This window comes from Heloderma suspectum, chromosome 2, assembly GCF_057233095.1.
Source record: "Heloderma suspectum isolate Gila_16-S chromosome 2, 16-S_ref, whole genome shotgun sequence".
Lineage (NCBI taxonomy): Eukaryota > Metazoa > Chordata > Lepidosauria > Squamata > Helodermatidae > Heloderma > Heloderma suspectum.
In genome coordinates, this window is record NC_139459.1 from 163,608,190 (window position 1) to 163,625,417 (window position 17,228).

The 17,228-nt window shown below is 45.9% G+C and overlaps 1 protein-coding gene across 1 annotated transcript in view; it reads right to left on the minus strand.

The window, feature by feature from the left end:
- Window positions 1-17,228, minus strand: part of KANK2 (KN motif and ankyrin repeat domains 2) — a 99,096-nt gene that overhangs the window by 62,140 nt on the left and 19,728 nt on the right. The gene's annotated exons all lie outside the window — the stretch shown is intronic.

Here is a 17,228-nt window from a genome sequence, read left to right on the forward strand (position 1 = left end):
GCAGCTGTCAAATGTACTCTATAATGAGGAATGGCTTTCCCTGCAGCAGGCTAAAATCTACAAACATTTCCCTCTTGGCACCGACCAGCACGCCACGAATTCTTGGTATGGCCAAATGTTCTCTACTTCTGTAGTTTTATCCACAAAGTAGTGGTGAGCAAATGCTCTAAGCTAAGAATGGGGTTTCTTAGGCTGCTGGCTCCATCCAGATATCAAACATCTTTTCTGCCAACCCATCTTCCTACCCCCAATAGCATTTCTAATGGTATATTAAGAGATCCCTTATTTATTACATTTAAATCCTGCCTTTCTGCAAAAAAAAAGTGGCTAACAATTAAAAAATACAGATGAAAACGGAATCTTGGCTCAAAGGTAAGAACAGATCAACTCAAAATACAATTACAAACACAGCAATAAAAACAAAATAAGCAGCATCCAACCAGTCCCATATATCTCACCCATTGTGGTGGAGACAGCAGTCACACCCTCATCATCTCCCCCACCGCAATGCACACTGACACACACACATCAGATCTCCTTCCAATACATCCAGGGCCTAAAACACAGAGGTTGGGAAGAGAAGGAAGTGGATGCTGGGAGAGGAAGCCATGCAGCAGCCTTCAGCACAGCTGGGGAGCACCAAGTCGGGGAAGGCTGAGTACTGTCTTGGTGACCTTTGGTTTTCATATTTGGAACGACAGGCAACCCTTTGGCCAAGTGCTCTCTGGCCCCCTTCCAGCTGCATCCTTATTCCCTATGTGGAGGGACGTCTCTTGGCCAGGCCCTCACATCCAGGGCCTAGGAGGGTCGGCAGCTTCAACTACCGGAGCTCCAGGCTATTCTTAGCATCTGAAACTCAAGAGTGGAAAGAAGCCAGAGGTCTGCAGTACAAAGGCCTGCTTGTGCAAGGAGGAGGAGGAGATGAAAAACAGCCTCCAAAGCTTAGTGCTGAGGAGGGACGGGAGAGCTTTGGCCCAGGGTGAAGGAGTGGGAGGAGCGGAGGAGCTTCTGGACAGAAAACAAGAAACACAAGGGAATGAGGGAGAGGGCAAAGAAAAACAAATCCTCAGCCGATGTACGGAAGATCTAGAGTAGCCACACCCTAAAGGCAACCAGAATTCCAGCAAAGAATCTTATTCCTCCACTTCCTGCCTATGAGTCACTCCTGGCTCCTCCCTGGGGATGGGGCTTGCCCAGAGGCCTTGAAAAGAGGACTGCCTAGCTGGGTTCATGGGGGCCCCAAGGGAGCACTGGAAGCAGGGCTGGACCCAGCCCCTTGCCTTGCTAAAATCCAGCCTTCACGCAAGAATCCTGTCAGGTATATCAGGGACAGGACCTCATAAAATTGCCAGGTGGCCACTTTTAATCCTCGCCCAGCTTCTTTGCAGGGTGTATGTGTGTGTGTGTGTTTTGCTCCATTAGGTTTTTTGTTTTAGAGTTCTGTTCACTGCTTGTCACTTGACAATTTTAACATTTGCTTGTATTCAAGTAAAAGTAACACATACGAATAAGCAGGTTGCTTGTGCTCTGACAAATGTGTTAGCCCTCAAACCTCTGAGCAGCTGCTGGCTAAAGCTGCTTCATGGAGGTTTGCAGCCCTGACCATGTGGGCAAAAATGTAGAAATAATGTAAGAGCATATTCAAATGGCAGAGTCAAAGTGCCTACCGGTAAGACAATATAAAACCCAAGGAAATGCAAGGCTACTACCATTCCTGACCTCAGTGACCAGCCTGTTAAAATATACCTTTAAAACCGTTCATCCGAAACCACATTTAGGATTCACAAGGGATTATGTAAATCACCCTTCCCCAACCTGGTGCCCTCCAGATGTTTTGGGCTCCTAACAGCCCCAGCCAGGAATGGCCAGGAATCCCGGGGGCTGTAATCCAGAAACATCTGGAGGGCACCATGTATGTAAAGGCAGAGCATGATGAAATTGCCATATCTTCAAAACCAATCTTATCTGCTGCATTTATACCCTGCTTTGAGCACTAATAAAGGTGCTTAAAAAAAGTAAGATCATGGCATCTGGCCCTATCACTTCCTGGCATATAGAAGGGGAAGAAATGGAAGCAGTGACAGATTTTACTTTCTTGGGCTCCAAGATCACCGCAGTGACTGTAGCCATGAAATTAAAAGACGCTTGCTCCTTGGGAGGAAAGCTATGGCAAACCTAGACAGCATAGTAAGAAGCAGAGACATCACCTTGCCGACAAAGGTCCGTCTAATCAAAGCTATGGTTTTCCCAGTAGTAACGTATGGCTGTCAGAGCTGGACTATAAGGAAGGCTGAGCGCCGAAGAATTGATGCTTTCGAACTGTGGTGCTGGAGATAGCCGGTATAGAAATGAAATAAATAAATAAATAATAAAAAGACTCTTACGAGTCCCCTGGACTGCAAGGAGGTCAAATCAGTCCATCCTAAAGGAAATCAACCCTGACTGCTCATTGGAAGGACAGATACTGAAGCTGAAGCTCAAATATTTTGGCCACCTAATGCGAAGAGAAAACTCCCTGGAAAAGACCCTGATGCTGGGAAAGATTGAAGACAAAAGGAGAAGGGGACGGCAGAGGACGAGATGGCTAGATAGTATCACTGATGCAATGAATATGAACTTGAGCACACTCCGGGAGAGAGCGCAGGACAGGAAGGCCTGACGTGCTATGGTCCATGGGGTCACGAAGAGTCGGACACGACTGAACAACTGAACAACAACAACAACAAAAGGTGCTTGCCTTATTTTTTACATCCTACACTTTTGCAGAGGTCTCAGTTCCTTTTGTTGCATCATGTTACAGCACAGAGGCTACTAACAGCAGGAATTGCTGAGGTGTACATTTGCATGACTTTGGAAATTTCAGTTGTCCTAATATCTCTACATTTAACCTTTGGGCTGAAATTATCTTGTGCTGGTCCAGCAAGGAAACACAACTGAGGAGGGTGTGTTTCAGGAGCTCTTCTGGGGGCCTGTCTTCATTGGAGATTTGCTGCGAGTTCCTTTGCGGCACATGATGTCATGGCCAGTCTGCAGCCACCCCAGAGTTTACCTGTTGGGAAGCCACATTTTTGCAGAGTACTTTTGCTCCATTGTTTTTCTTCAATTCGGCTCCCCTGCAGTTCAGCTTTAAATTCAGTATGATCAGGCATTCCTACGGGTGTGTCTTTCACCTGGCTATGACCTCAGTAACCTAGGTTACTGGAGTAACTAGCCTGCCTTTCCAACACATCAAAGTGCTAGAGCGCTCTTTCAAGCCTTCAGAATCTTGCTGCACTTCCTTTTTATCAGTGGGAGTAACTAGTCTCCGTGATTATGCACTTCTCTGATGCTTGCCTTCGCTTCTGTGATGTTGTGTGAAGTTGCTTCTCTGATATCATGTAACTTTGCTTCTCTGTGATGCTTGCAGTAAGGGCTTAACAGCATAAGCCTGCGCATAAAGGCTTTATCACAGTAGTGATCTACTGTGGTCTCGGGATCACAGGAACAGAGAAGACTGTCATTGCGATCAGGGAGAAGTGGCCAGAGAAGGAGAAAGGGGGCTGGGTAGCTATAACTCTGTGACTGTTTGCTGGAATGGGATGAAATTGGGGTGGTGGGGTGCTCTCATGGGGAGCCTTCAGATGCTGCACTGGATAATTGAGGATTTTGGCTTCTTCATGGAAAACTGCACACTGGGGGAAAGGGAGTGGGCGCAATAACTCTGTGACAGATTGTTGGAATGGGGTGAAATTGGGGTGGTGGGGTGCTCTCATGGGGGAGCTTTCAGATGCTGTATTGGATAATTGGGATTTTGGCTTCTTTATGGAAAAGTGAGCATTTTCCCCTCTGTCCCTTTGGCATTAAACAAATGTGCATTAAAGGCTTTATCATTGTAGCAATCTACCACGGTCTTGGGATCACGGGAGCAGAGAAGCCTGTCATTGCGTGCAGGGAGAAGTGGCCAGAGAAAGAGAAAAGGGGGTTGGAGCTATAACTCCTTGACTCACTGCTGGAATGGGGCTTATTTGTGCTGGTGGGGTGCTCTCATGGGGAGCGAGTACCTAGTTTGCGTTTTTAGTGCTCTTTCTAGCCTTCAGAATTGTGAATTAGTTACTCTCCATTCATAATAATGTAGTAGGAGGGGGGAGCCTGGACAGGGACAGGAAGCAAGCCTCTCTCATTGGTTGAGCAGCACCTGCTGGGTTGATGACCTTCAGTTCTACTACCCCACCCAACCCGGAAGCTGTTTCCCGCCTCCCAGCTGAGCAGAGCAGAGCAGAGCAGAGCAGAGCAGGCTGCTCCAGCTGGTCCAGGGACTACAGAAGCAGGCAAGCTCCCAGAGAGCGAGCAACCAGAGCAAGTGACCAGGGGGAGCAAACAGGAGTTGGCCAGGGGAGTTCGGCAGGGAAGGTCAAAGGGGAGGCCCCTAACATTAATTTTTTTTTTCATTTTTGTATTTTATTTTTTAACTAACTTTTTTTCATTTATTTGTCTTGTAACACACACTTCCACACCAGTGGGACTCTACTTTTAACCTCTACTGAGTAGAGGAGCAGGCACAGGCTACTCTAGAACAATCAGAAAGCTAGACACAAAAAGGGGAAAGAGGCTATGGAAGGACAGGACTCTCCCGTGGTGGTGACCTGCAAGGTGTGTGCAATGTTTGTTTTCTTGCCTGAGAACAACATGGCCTACACCTGCAACAAGTGCAAGTTGATCACGCTGCTGGAAGAAAAAGTAAGTGGACTGGAGCGGCGACTGTCCACCCTCCGGGGAATAAGAGAACACGAAGAGTTCTTGGACAGAATGGGGGAACTACAGCAGCAAAGGGAAGACCAGAAGCTTGAAGAGCAACAGCAAGATGAGGCAGAAGTGGGAAATGCTGAGGTGAAGAAAAATGGAGTAGAGGATACACCTTGGAAAAAGGTGACAGGAGAAGAAGAACTGGATGCCACTCTGCACCAGTGGAAGCAGTGGAGCTGTGGAACCGATTCCAGGTACTTGCGGATGAGACTGGAGGGCAGCCTGCAGAGGAAGAATCACAGGGGAACCTGCATGAGAGTGAGCAAGAGGCTGAAGGTCAGTCAAACAGAGGCGATGAAACCCAGGCCTACAACAACAAGAAGAGAAGAGTGGTAGTAGTGGGAGACTCCTTGCTGTGTGGGATCGAGACCCAAGTATGTCGCGAAGACCCGTGGAATTGCCAGGTATATTGTCTCCCGGGAGGACGAATTAGAGACGTGACTGAAAGGTTGCCTGCACTCATAAAGCCCACTGACAGGTATCCCTTTCTTCTCATCCATGTGGGAACAAGTGATACCGCTAAGCGGAGCTACGAAGAAATCACGTCAGACTTTGAAGCTTTGGGAAGGAAACTCAAGAACTTTGGGGCCCAAATAGTTTTCTCATCCATCCTTCTAGTAGTTAGAAGAGGGATAGAAAGGGAACGAAAAGTACTCCGGGTGAATGACTGGCTATGAAGGTGGTGCCGACGAGAGAGATCTGGATTCTGGGACCACGGGCTATACTTCCTGGAAGATGGGCTGTTGGCAAGGGCCGGGTTGCACATCACAAAGGCTGGGAAGAATGTGTTTGGCCACAGCATGAAGAACTTCATCAGGAGGGCTTTAAACTGAATCCTATGGGGAACGGAGATGTAATGTTGGGGGTAACAATGGCCGTAGCTGCATGCACTGCAACGGAGAGAACAGCTCTGATAGCGCCTAATAATAGTCTTCAGACACATGTAGGAAGAAAGCCAGACTATGAAGCACATGGTCTTCGATGTCTATATACTAATGCCCAGAGTATGGGAAACAAACAGAACGAACTTGAACTCTGAATACAGGAGGGAAATTATGACTTGATAGGTATAACTGAAACTTGGTGGGATGACTCTCAATGCTGGAATACAGCAATTGAAGGATATAATTTGTTCAAAAAGAACAGGAGGAACACAAAGGGAGGTGGGGTTGCACTGTATGTGAAAAATACATATCTCTGCACAGAAATACAGGAGGATGAGCTTGGTAGCCCCATCGAGAGCATCTGGATCAAAATAAATGGAGCAAAGAATAAAAGGAACCTGGTGGTTGGAGTCTACTACCGGCCACCCAACCAAGGAGAAGACGAGGATAAAACTTTTGAAAAGCAAATAGCCAATGTTTTAAGGAAGCATGATGTAGTAGTAATGGGGGACTTCAATTTTCCCGATATTTGTTGGGAGACAAATTCTGCAAAACATGGCCCCTCCAGGAAATTCCTAACTTGTGTGGTGGATAACTTCCTCCTACAGAAAGTAGAGGAAGGAACTAGAGGATCGGCTATTCTTGACTTGATCCTAACCAACAGAGATGACTTAGTGGATAAAGTAGCAGTTACAGGAACTCTGGGGGAAAGCAATCATGTTGTACTTGAGTTCTTGGTTCTAAGGGAAGCAAAAGCCGAGTGTGGTCAAACACATACCCTGGATTTTAGGAAAGCTGATTTTCATAAACTCAGAACAATGATCAGTGAGGTCCCATGGCAAGTGACGCTAATGAGAAAAGGAGTCCAAGATGGGTGGGAGCTTTTAAAAAAGGAAATTCTCAAGGCACAATTACAAACAATTCCAACAAGAAGAAAATGTGGAAGACAACAGAAGAAGCCAATGTGGTTTCACAAAAAGCTTAGGGATGACCTGAAAACAAAAAAGGACACATATAGGAAGTGGAAAGAAGGCCAAGTAACAAAGGAAGAGTACAGCCAGGTAGCACAGAATTGCAGGGATGGCGTCAGGAAGGGTAAAGCTGAGAACGAGCTGAGGTTAGCGAGGGATGCTAAAAACAACAAAAAGGCTTTGTTCAGCTACGTGCATAGTAAAAGGCAGAGGAAAGAAATGGTTGTTCAGCTATTAAATAAGGATGGCAAAACGATAACGGATGACAAAGAAAAGGCAGAGGTGCTCAATTCCTACTTTGGCTCAGTCTTCTCCCAAAACACCGTCTATGACCCCTCTGGCAAAGGCGAAGTACAGGCTTAAGGGGCAGGCTTGCAGCTTGAGTTCGATAGGCATATGGTCAAGGAATACCTAATTACTTTGAAAGAGTTCAAATCTCCAGGGCCAGATGAACTGCATCCTGGAGTAATAAAGGAACTGGCAGAAGAACTCTCAGAACCGCTGTCTATTCTCTTTGAGAAATCATGGAGGACAGGGGAAGTGCCAGATGACTGGAGGAGGGCTAATGTTGTCCCTATCTTCAAAAAGGGTAAAAAGGAGGAACCTGGGAACTACAGACCAGTCAGTCTGACATCAATCCCTGGGAAAATTCTGGAGCAGATGATAAAGCAATCCATCTGGAAGCACCTTGACAACAATGCCGTGATTACTCGAAGCCAACATGCCCACAAATCTGTCAAAAACAAGTCCTGCCAGACAAATCTGATCTCATTTTTTGATCAAGTAACCTCCCTTGTAGACCGTGGGAATGCTGTAGACATCATATACCTCGACTTCAGCAAAGCTTTCAACAAAGTGCCCCATGATCTCCTGATGAGCAAACTAGCTCAAAGTGTGCTATATGAAACAATGATCCGGTGGATCCACAGTTGGCTACAGAATCGGACTCAAAGAGTGCTTATCAATGGGACCTTCTCAAACTGGGGAGAGGTAACGAGTGGGGTACCACAGGGCTCAGTCCTGGGCCCAGTGCTCTTCAACATTTTTATGAATGACTTGGAGGAGGAGGTGCAGGGAATGCTGATAAAATTTGCAGATGACACAAAATTGGGCGGGATAGCAAATAGTTTGGAAGACAGAAACAAAATTCAAAGTGATCTGGATAGATTGGAGCGCTGGGCAGAAAACAACAGGATGACATTTAATAGGGATAAATGCCAAGTTCTGCACCTAGGAAAAAGAAACCAAATGCACAGTTACAAGATGGGGGATACGTGGCTCAACAACACTACAAGCGAGAAGGATCTCGGAATTGTTGTAGATCACATGCTGAATATGAGCCAACAATGTGATGTGGCTGCAAAAAAGGCAAATGCTCTTTTGGGCTGCATTCATAGAAGCATAGCTTCCAAATCCCGGGAAGTACTAGTTCCCCTCTACTCAGCACTGGTTAAGCCTCATCTGGAGTACTGTGTCCAGTTCTGGGCACCACTAGGGATGTCAGAGAATTCCGCCACGGATCTTGGTGAGGCTGAATACCAGTGCATTCGGCCCCCTGAAATCTGTGGCGGAACGGCCTGCCCCCCCTGCCCCCCCGCGGATCCCCCCAGGACGAGACTTACCTGGGGCGGATCTTCTGGGTGGTGGCGGTGGCGGCGGCTGGTCTTCCAACTGGCCGCTGCCATTTGTCTTGTAAAAACAAACAAACAAAAAACGATGTGATAGGCTACATAAAGATTTATGTAGCCTATCATGGCTCGGTTAAAACAACAACAACAACAACAACAACGTGATAGGCTACGTAAAGATTTATGTAGGCTAAAATGGTGAATCAAAAAGGGACACAAATAGCGCCCACTACGCTATTTGCGTTCCCCTTTATTTTCGCCGTCATAGTCTACATAAATATTTATGTAGATTCGCACAGCCAAAAATAAGGAACGCAAATGGCGGTGGCTGTAGCCGCCGCCATTTGTGTACGCAGCTTTTTTTTTTTCCCCCTCAGAGCCCTCCGCGGCCAGAAATCTGACTGCGGACGGCTCTGGGCTGGGCCGGTCCTGGCTGGTTGCTCCGCGGAGCTGCCGCGGAGCACAGCCAGCCATCGAGGATTCCAGGGGGGAGGAACGGATCGCCTCCCCCCCCATCGAGGATTCCGGGGGGAGGGACAGAACGCCTCCCCCCGCACCATCAACATAATCCGCGAAAGGTAAGTCACTTTCGTACATCCCTAGGCACCACACTTTAAGAAGGATGCAGACAAACTGGAGAGGGTTCAGAGGAGGGCAACAAAGATGATCAGGGGACTGGAAACAAAGCCCTATGAAGAGAGACTGAAAGAACTGGGCATGTTTAGCCTTGAGAAGAGAAGACTGAGGGGAGATATGATAGCGCTCTTCAAGTACTTGAAAGGTTGTCACAGAGAAGAAGGCCAGGATCTCTTCTCGATCATCCCAGAGTGCAGGACACGGAATAACGGGCTCAAGAGACAGGAAGCCAGATTCCGGCTGAACATCAGGAGAAACTTCCTGACTGTTAGAGCAATACAACAATGGAGCCAATTACCTAGGGAGGTGGTGGGCTCTCCCACACTGGAGGCATTCAAGACGAGGCTGGACAGCCATCTGTCAGGGATGCTCTGACTTGGATTCCTGCATTGAGCAGGGGGTTGGACTTGATGGCCTTGTAGGCCCCTTCCAACCCTACTATTCTATGATTCTATGTTCCTTTCAAGTGCTGTGTGACCCGTGAAAAGCGGATTTTAAAGGTATGGTACACTCGGCTTTTCTTGCTTCATGTCCCTGACAGACCAAAGCCAATTCCATGAAAATCCAGAGAATACTCCAACGTGCTTCTCATTCTGTTGTTGTGAAGATCCCCCACCCCACCAAGGTCTCCACTGAAACTGGTGAATGTGTCTGAGGATGTACATTCCCATCTTGGGATAGTATCCATATATAGCAAAACTATAACTGGAGCTGGATGAGAGCTTTTGTGTTTTTGAAGTGCCTGATAACAATAGCTTCCACACTTCTAGATGTCTTGCTACGCTTCTACATGAGAAGCATTTCTCTGTGCTGGAGCATGCTATCGCTCAAGAAATTCCTTTACACTCTTTTCCTATCAGCTGTGCCCTTCACTGTTCTGTGACCCGTCACTTCCATTGCCCACAAGGCAGTAGACGTCCCTCTGCAGGAAAAGTGCTCTCAGGGCTTCTTCCCATCATACCCATCTCTGCATCCACAATTGGCATCTGTAGCTCACTCTGTCACCCGGACCACGAAAACAGCAACCGTGCTCATGCTACCTCCCCTATCTGAATATAATGTTGGCTTCTTCATAGCCCCTCCCTAGATAGATTCAATAAATAAAGTGCTCATTCACACACCTTTTGAAATAAAGGGGACATGACATTCATACCACAAAATTGGTACTATGCACTGCAATAAAACTGGTCATATTTGTAGCTCTGTATTATGTTCTGTTTAGGCTGTATCTTGGGTTTGAAAAGTGTTGAGATGGGATTTTAAGAGCTGCATGTGAAAAACTCTCTCTAGCAACTACTGTCAGGGCCACTTACACATCACCAAAGAAGAGGACGCATGAGAATACAGATTTGCATAATATTTGCATATGCCAATTTACATATGTAGATGCATATTTAGAAATACACTACAACTCACTGTACTGTGCAGTGACCAAGTGTCCTGTGTGCCTGCTCAATCTGCTGTTCAGTGCTAACTGTGGATGGGAAAATTCCAAGGCCTTTACTCTCTCTTCTTTATCTTTTTTAAGCTGGACTAAGACCGGACAAAAACGATAGAATGATCTCAGTACGAATCCAAGGCAAACCATTCAACATCACAGTAATTCAAGTCTATGCCCCAACCACTGAGGCCGAAGAAGCTGAGGTTGATCGGTTCTATGAAGACCTACAATACCTTCTAGAACTAACACCAAAAAAAGATGTCCTCTTCGTCATAGGGGATTGGAATGCTAAAGTAGGAAGTCAAGAAATCACCAGGATAACAGGCAGGCATGGCCTTGGTGTACAGAATGAAGAAGGACAAAGGCTAATAGAGTTTTGCCAAGAGAACACGCTGATCATAGCAAACACTCTTTTCCAACAGCACAAGAGGCGACTCTACACATGGACATCACCAGATGGTCAATATCGAAATCAGATTGATTACGTACTTTGCAGCCAAAGATGGAGAAGCTCCATACAGTCAGTAAAAACAAGATCTGGAGCTGACTGTGGCTCCGATCATGAGCTGCTTCTTGCAAAATTTCAGCTTAAATTGAAGAACGTAGGGAAAACCACTAAACCATTCAGGTGAGGAATAGATTTAAGGGATTAGACCTGATAGACAGAGTGCGTGAGGAACTATGGACGGAGGTCCGTAACATTGTTCAGGAGGCAGCAACTCAATCCATCCCAAAGAAAAAGAAATGCAAGAAAGCCAAGTGGCTGTCTGATGAGGCTTTACAAGGAGCTGAGGAAAGAAGGGAAGCGAAAAGCAAGGGAGAAAGGGGAAGATATATCCAACTGAATGCAGAGTTCCAGAGAAGAGCAAGGAGAAACAAGAAGGCCTTCTTAAATGAACAATGCAAAGAAATCGAGGAAAACAACAGAACGGAAAAGACTAGAGATCTCTTCAAGAAAATCGGAGATCTCAAGGGAACATTTTGTGCAAAGACGGGCATGATAAAGGACAAAGAAGGCAGGGATCTAACAGAAGCAGATGAAATTAAGAAGAGGTGGAAAGAATACACAGAAGAAACTATACTTAATGTCCCTGATAGCCATGATAGTGCAGTCACTGAACTTGAGCCGGACATCCTAGAGAGTGAAGTCAAGTGGGCCTTAGGAAGCATTACTAACAACAAAGCTAGCGGAGATGACAGCATTCCTGCTGAGCTATTTAAAATCCTAAAAGATGATGCTGTTAAAGTGCTGCACTCAATATGCCAACAAATTTGGAACACTCATCAGTGGCCACAAGACTGGAAAAGGTCAGTTTACATTCCAATTCTAAAGAAGGGCAATGCCAAAGAGTGTTCAAACTACCGCACAATTGCGCTCATTTCACATGCCAGCAAGGTTATGCTCAAAATCCTACAAGCTAGGCTTCAGCAGCATGTGAACCGAGAACTACCGGAAGTACAAGCGGGGTTTCGAAGAGGCAGAGGAACTAGAGATCAAATCACCAACATTCGCTGGATCATGGAGAAAGCAAGAGAATTCCAGAAAAAACGTCTATTTCTGCTTCATTGACTACGCTAAAGCCTTTGACTGTGTGGATTACAACAAACTCTGGCAAATTCTTAAAGAGATGGGAGTACCAGACCACCTTACCTGTCTCCTGAGAAACCTGTACGAGGGACAAGAAGCAACAGTAAGAACCGGACATGGAACAACCGATTGGTTCAAAATTGGGAAAGGAGTACGACAAGGCTGCATATTGTCACCCTGCTTATTTAATTTATATGCAGAGTACATCATGAGAAACGCCGGGTTGGATGAATCACAGGTTGGAATTAAGATTGCCAGGAGAAGTATCAACAACCTCAGATACGCAGACGATACCACCCTAATGGCAGAAAGTGAAGAGGATCTCAAGAGCCTCTTGTGGAGGGTGAAAGTGGAGAGTGCAAAAGCTGGTTTGAAACTCAACATTAAACAAACGAAGATCATGGCATCTGGCCCCATCAGTTCCTGGCATATAGAAGGGGAAGAAATGGAAGCAGTGACAGATTTTATTTTCTCGGGCTCCAAGATCACTGCAGATGGTGACTGCAGCCATGAAATTAAAAGACGCTTGCTCCTTGGGAGGAAAGTTATGGCAAACCTAGACAGCATAGTAAGAAGCAGAGACATCACCTTGCTGACAAAGATTCGTATAATCAAAGCTATTGTTTTCCCACTAGCAACGTACGGCTGTGAGAGCTGGACTATAACGAAGGCTGAGCGCCAAAGAATTGACGCCTTCGAACTGTGGTGCTGTAGAAGACTCTTACGAGTCCCCTGGACTGCAAGGAGGTCGAATCAGTCCATCCTAAAGGAAATCAACTCTGAGTGCTCACTGGAAGGACAGATACTGAAGCTGAAGCTCAAATATTTTGGCCACCTAATGCGAAGAGAAAACTCTCTGGAAACGACCCTGATGCTGGGAAAGATTGAAGGCAAAAGGAGAAGGGGACGGCAGAGGATGAGATGGCTAGAGAGCATCACCGATGCAATGAATATGAATTTGAGCACACTCTGGGAGAGAGCGGAGGACAGGAAGGCCTGGCGTGCTATGGTCCATAGGGTCACAAAGAGTCGGACATGAGTTAACGACTGAACAACAACAACAAGACTGGACAACCCTTCTCAGATAGAGGACTGTTCTCTGTAAAGCAGGACACATAGCCACCTTAGGGCACACTAATCAGATCATAATAATACATTGCCTTCTTAATGCCAGCCCCACAAATGTCAGCTGGAACAGGATGCCCTTGCAGCACTTCTAAAGGTAGGCAGTCTTGGTGATTCTTCAGAGCAACGACATCCTGTTATTATGGAGCCACCACTGAGAACTTCCTACATACCCTCGCTGTACAAACTTAGTGCGCTTATGGAAGGGCTGTTTCCCTTGATCTTAAGAAATCATGAAATAACACAGAGGAAGAAATAGATATGGAGGACCTGAGCCATTTTGGATGTCATTTGTCCCTAGCAGCTGAAAGACTTAAAGCCCTCTTTTCTCTTTGAACAAGACTATGAGAGGTCAAACAAGGAGAGAGAGAGGGCTGTATTTTAAATGAATGTGTATGTTGCTTCTTATTGCAAGTTATTTATCACTCTAAGCCTTCAGGATGGACTGGGATAGCTGATCAAATTCATCCAATAAGTAAATTGCACTTAGCTCCACCATACCCAGTGGCTCTGGTCTGGCTCTTACCACCAGACAGGGACAGGACGGGAGAGCTCATTTCACAAAGCAGATTTTGGGGTACCACTGAAGAATAGCAAATAGTCAACGATTTTATTCTGTTACTACCATGGTGGTATGCCATTGGGCGTTCTGCCTCAGCCGCCCAACCATCTTGGGCCATCTCTGCTGTGGCTCTGTCCACACCTGGAATGGAAGACGACAATGGAACGGAAAGAGAAGGGAAGGTGCTTGGGGATCAAATGGAAGGATGACAGAATCCAAGCCAGGGTTCAGCCCCAGAACTTGTTTTTAATGCAACCTGAGGTTAGTTGCTGCTGGGCACTTACTTAAATAGGAAGTGAAATCTGAGCTTTTTGGAAGACCAAACCCTGGCGGACAGCGGGGGGCATTCCACATTATCCTTCTCCCCCCACCACTTTTTTAGCGTGCACAATAAGGTAACGGTCTGGATGCCATCCCTCAAAGTTAAGCTTTGGGAGGTAGCCAAGATCCTGCATTTTCTCAACACTTTAAACTGCAACATTTTCCAGCTGAGAGACAGCAATGCTTATCCCAGGATTGCACATTCATTGCTGTCGAGATACATGTCATGGGCTCACGATGGGATACTGGTTTTGACATAACCAGTTCACAAAATGACTCAGCTTTTCTCTGCACACCTGCTTGGAAACAAGATAGTGGGCTAGATGACCCCATGTTCCACTTCAGTGAAGCTTTTCTTAAGGTGAAGAACTTGGTGAAGCCCAGATATCTCCACATTTTGTGGTGCAGACATTGATCCAATGCAAAAAGGCAAACCCTCCTTTGCTTCTCCTCTCATATGTGAATCATGGTTAAATATTTATGTTTAACCATCCGCACACAGCAGTTGCTTGGATTCTCTCTCCTTTCAGCACATGGGGGACACAGTCAACTAGCTAACCACACATTTCATAAAGGACTTGTATAACCTTGAGCACCAAACTGCCACCACAGGAAATGCATCCCATTGCATCCTTCTGAATGCGTGTTGGCAAATGGAAGGCAAACGTCAAATCTCCACTACAATAAGCATATAATTAATTTAATTTGATGGTGGCTGAGAGGGAATATTTGGTTCAGTTCCACACTGGATCTAAAGGCTGCCAATGGACATTCTGGGGGTGGGGGGTGGAGAAGCCACACAGACATGTATTAAATTAAATGTACATTAATTCATCTGAAAAAGAAAATAATAATCTGTTTTAAAGATGTTGGAAAACTGCCCCATTGGGGGTGGGGTGGGAAACAAAGTCAGTTCATACACCCAAGGTATGTACAAGGATACAAAATTTAAGCAATGATGTTACCAGTTCTAGCCAATCAGTGCTGTGCACACACTTCTATTGCACACACAGAGAAGAAACAGTTTCTTTCTAGCTTGATCTTAGAAGAGTACACATGGTTGGACAAAATGCAATGAGAGCATTTCCATTGCTCAAATTATGTATGCTTGTATGTACCCTGAGTGTATGAACGGACTTTACTGAAAAACTTTACTTTTGCATTTTGGGGAGGTGTATGAATGCTGGTGTTTGCTTTCACATAGATCAGTCTGTCATGCAAAGTTCTCACTTAGGGCTCCAAATCACCCCCAGGAGCTGCTTCTGTTTCAAACGCATGATTGCAAAGGTCATTTGCATGACCTTTCCAATGCACTTGGAATTCCAGGGGGCAAGGGCTGTGTTAGAAATGGAAGTTTTAAAACCCCTTCCTTCCTCTCTGTTCCAAATCTCCCCGTCCCCATCATGGATCCACTTTTCTCTAACAAAAGAGGTCACCTATGGATTTTGTTGCCTTTAACTGTTCAGTTCTGTTGTTAGCACTGCAGTCATCAAGTGAATACGCATATGGATCATAAGGTACTTCAGTATGCCATCATGCTGTTCATTTTGCTGTAATGCACCATAGATAAAGCCAGAGAAAGTTTGCAGAGATCTATTTATTTTTCCCTTTCAACATTCTTATCTGAAGCTTTAGAGAGAAGGCCAGGGGAGGGGGTGGGAGGAAGGCCACAGATGAGGTATTAGTGGATGCGTGCAAGAGAGTGGATGTGTAAAAGGTTGAAAGATGACCTTTAAATAGCCTATAATGCCTAGGCAGTCCAGGTGGCTGGCAGCCAAAGCAGGTCATAGCAGCTCTTTGCTTCGTGTCAGTGTCAACTTTAATTGTTTCAATTAATCTGTAAACCTCACCCTGCATATCTAGAGTTCCAGGGAGAAGAGAACCTCAACACAACTTGTCCAATCACTTCACTATTCTAGTCCTCATGTAGAGGGAGCAAATATGTTACTTGCCTAAGCGGGTCTGACCTCTTCATCACAAATGCTACAGTTTGGTTTCCAAAATGGCTAATCCAACCCCATTTATGTTCTCATCCCATACACATCCAAGATGTAAAAGAGGAAAATCCTTTATGCAACATGTCAAAGAATGGAGGGGGGGGGTGAGTGGGGAGGACTCTGCTGAGCATAATATAGTTTCTGTTCTGAAATGGCTTGTTTAGTAATTGGGTATTTTCCACACTCCCTTGAACATGCTTCTGAACAATAATGGAATCACTATATGTAGAGATGATGGTGGGAGGATTAGAGTGAGCTAGCCCAAAACATTTTGCCTCTCCAGTGGTATGATCACTACACTATCTGAGGGATATGCTGCAGGACATCTGGCAGCCAGGCAGAGGAAACTTCCCAAGGGTCAAACTATGAGGAGGGCAGCTATGTTTGTCATTCATATGTCTATCCCATTCACTACAAAGTATACATGCATGTGCGTCTCTCTCTCTCTCTTTTTTTTTTACATCCAAAGGGGCTCACATGTGACGGAAGATGAACGCCTCCTCCTCTATTGCCAAAACATTTTCCCCCAGCCCCGCTCACTTTCAGCACCAGACTTGGGCTGGGAGAAAAGTGCCTGGGACAACAGAGCCTGCAGATGGAAGGCAGGCTTAGCAACCTTCACCATACGACCCTTTTCCTGCTACATCATAAGAACCTAAGAAGGGCCCTGCTGGATCAGACCAAAGGTCCATCTAGTACAGCATTCTGTTCACACAATGGCTGACCCACAAGGCCAGCCCATGGGAAGCCCACAAGTAGGACATGAGTGTAATAGCACCCTCCTGCCTATGTTCCTCACCAACTGGTGTACATAGGCATACTACCTCTGGTAGTGGAGGTAGCATATAGTCATCAGGACTAGTAGCCATTGGCAGCCTTCTCCTCCATGAATTTGTCTAATCCCCTTTTAAAGCCACCCACACTGGTGCCCATCACTTCCTTGTATCTGTCCTGAATCTCCCACCAATCAGCCTCATGGGATGACCCTGGGTTCTAGTATTAAGAGAGAGGGAGAAAATATCCCCCCATCCACATTCTCCACACCATGCATAATTTTGTACACCTCTATCATTTCTCCCCTTACTCACGTTTTCTCTAAGCTAGTCTCAGATGTTGTAACCTTTGCTCCAGCCCCTTGATAATTTTAGTTGCCCTTTCTGCACATGTTCCAACTCTACAATATCCTTTTTGAGGTGTGCCAACCAGAACTGTACACAGTATTCCAAGTGTAGTTGCACCATAGATTTGTATAGGGCCAGTATGATCTTGGCAGTTTTATCTTTGATTCCTTTC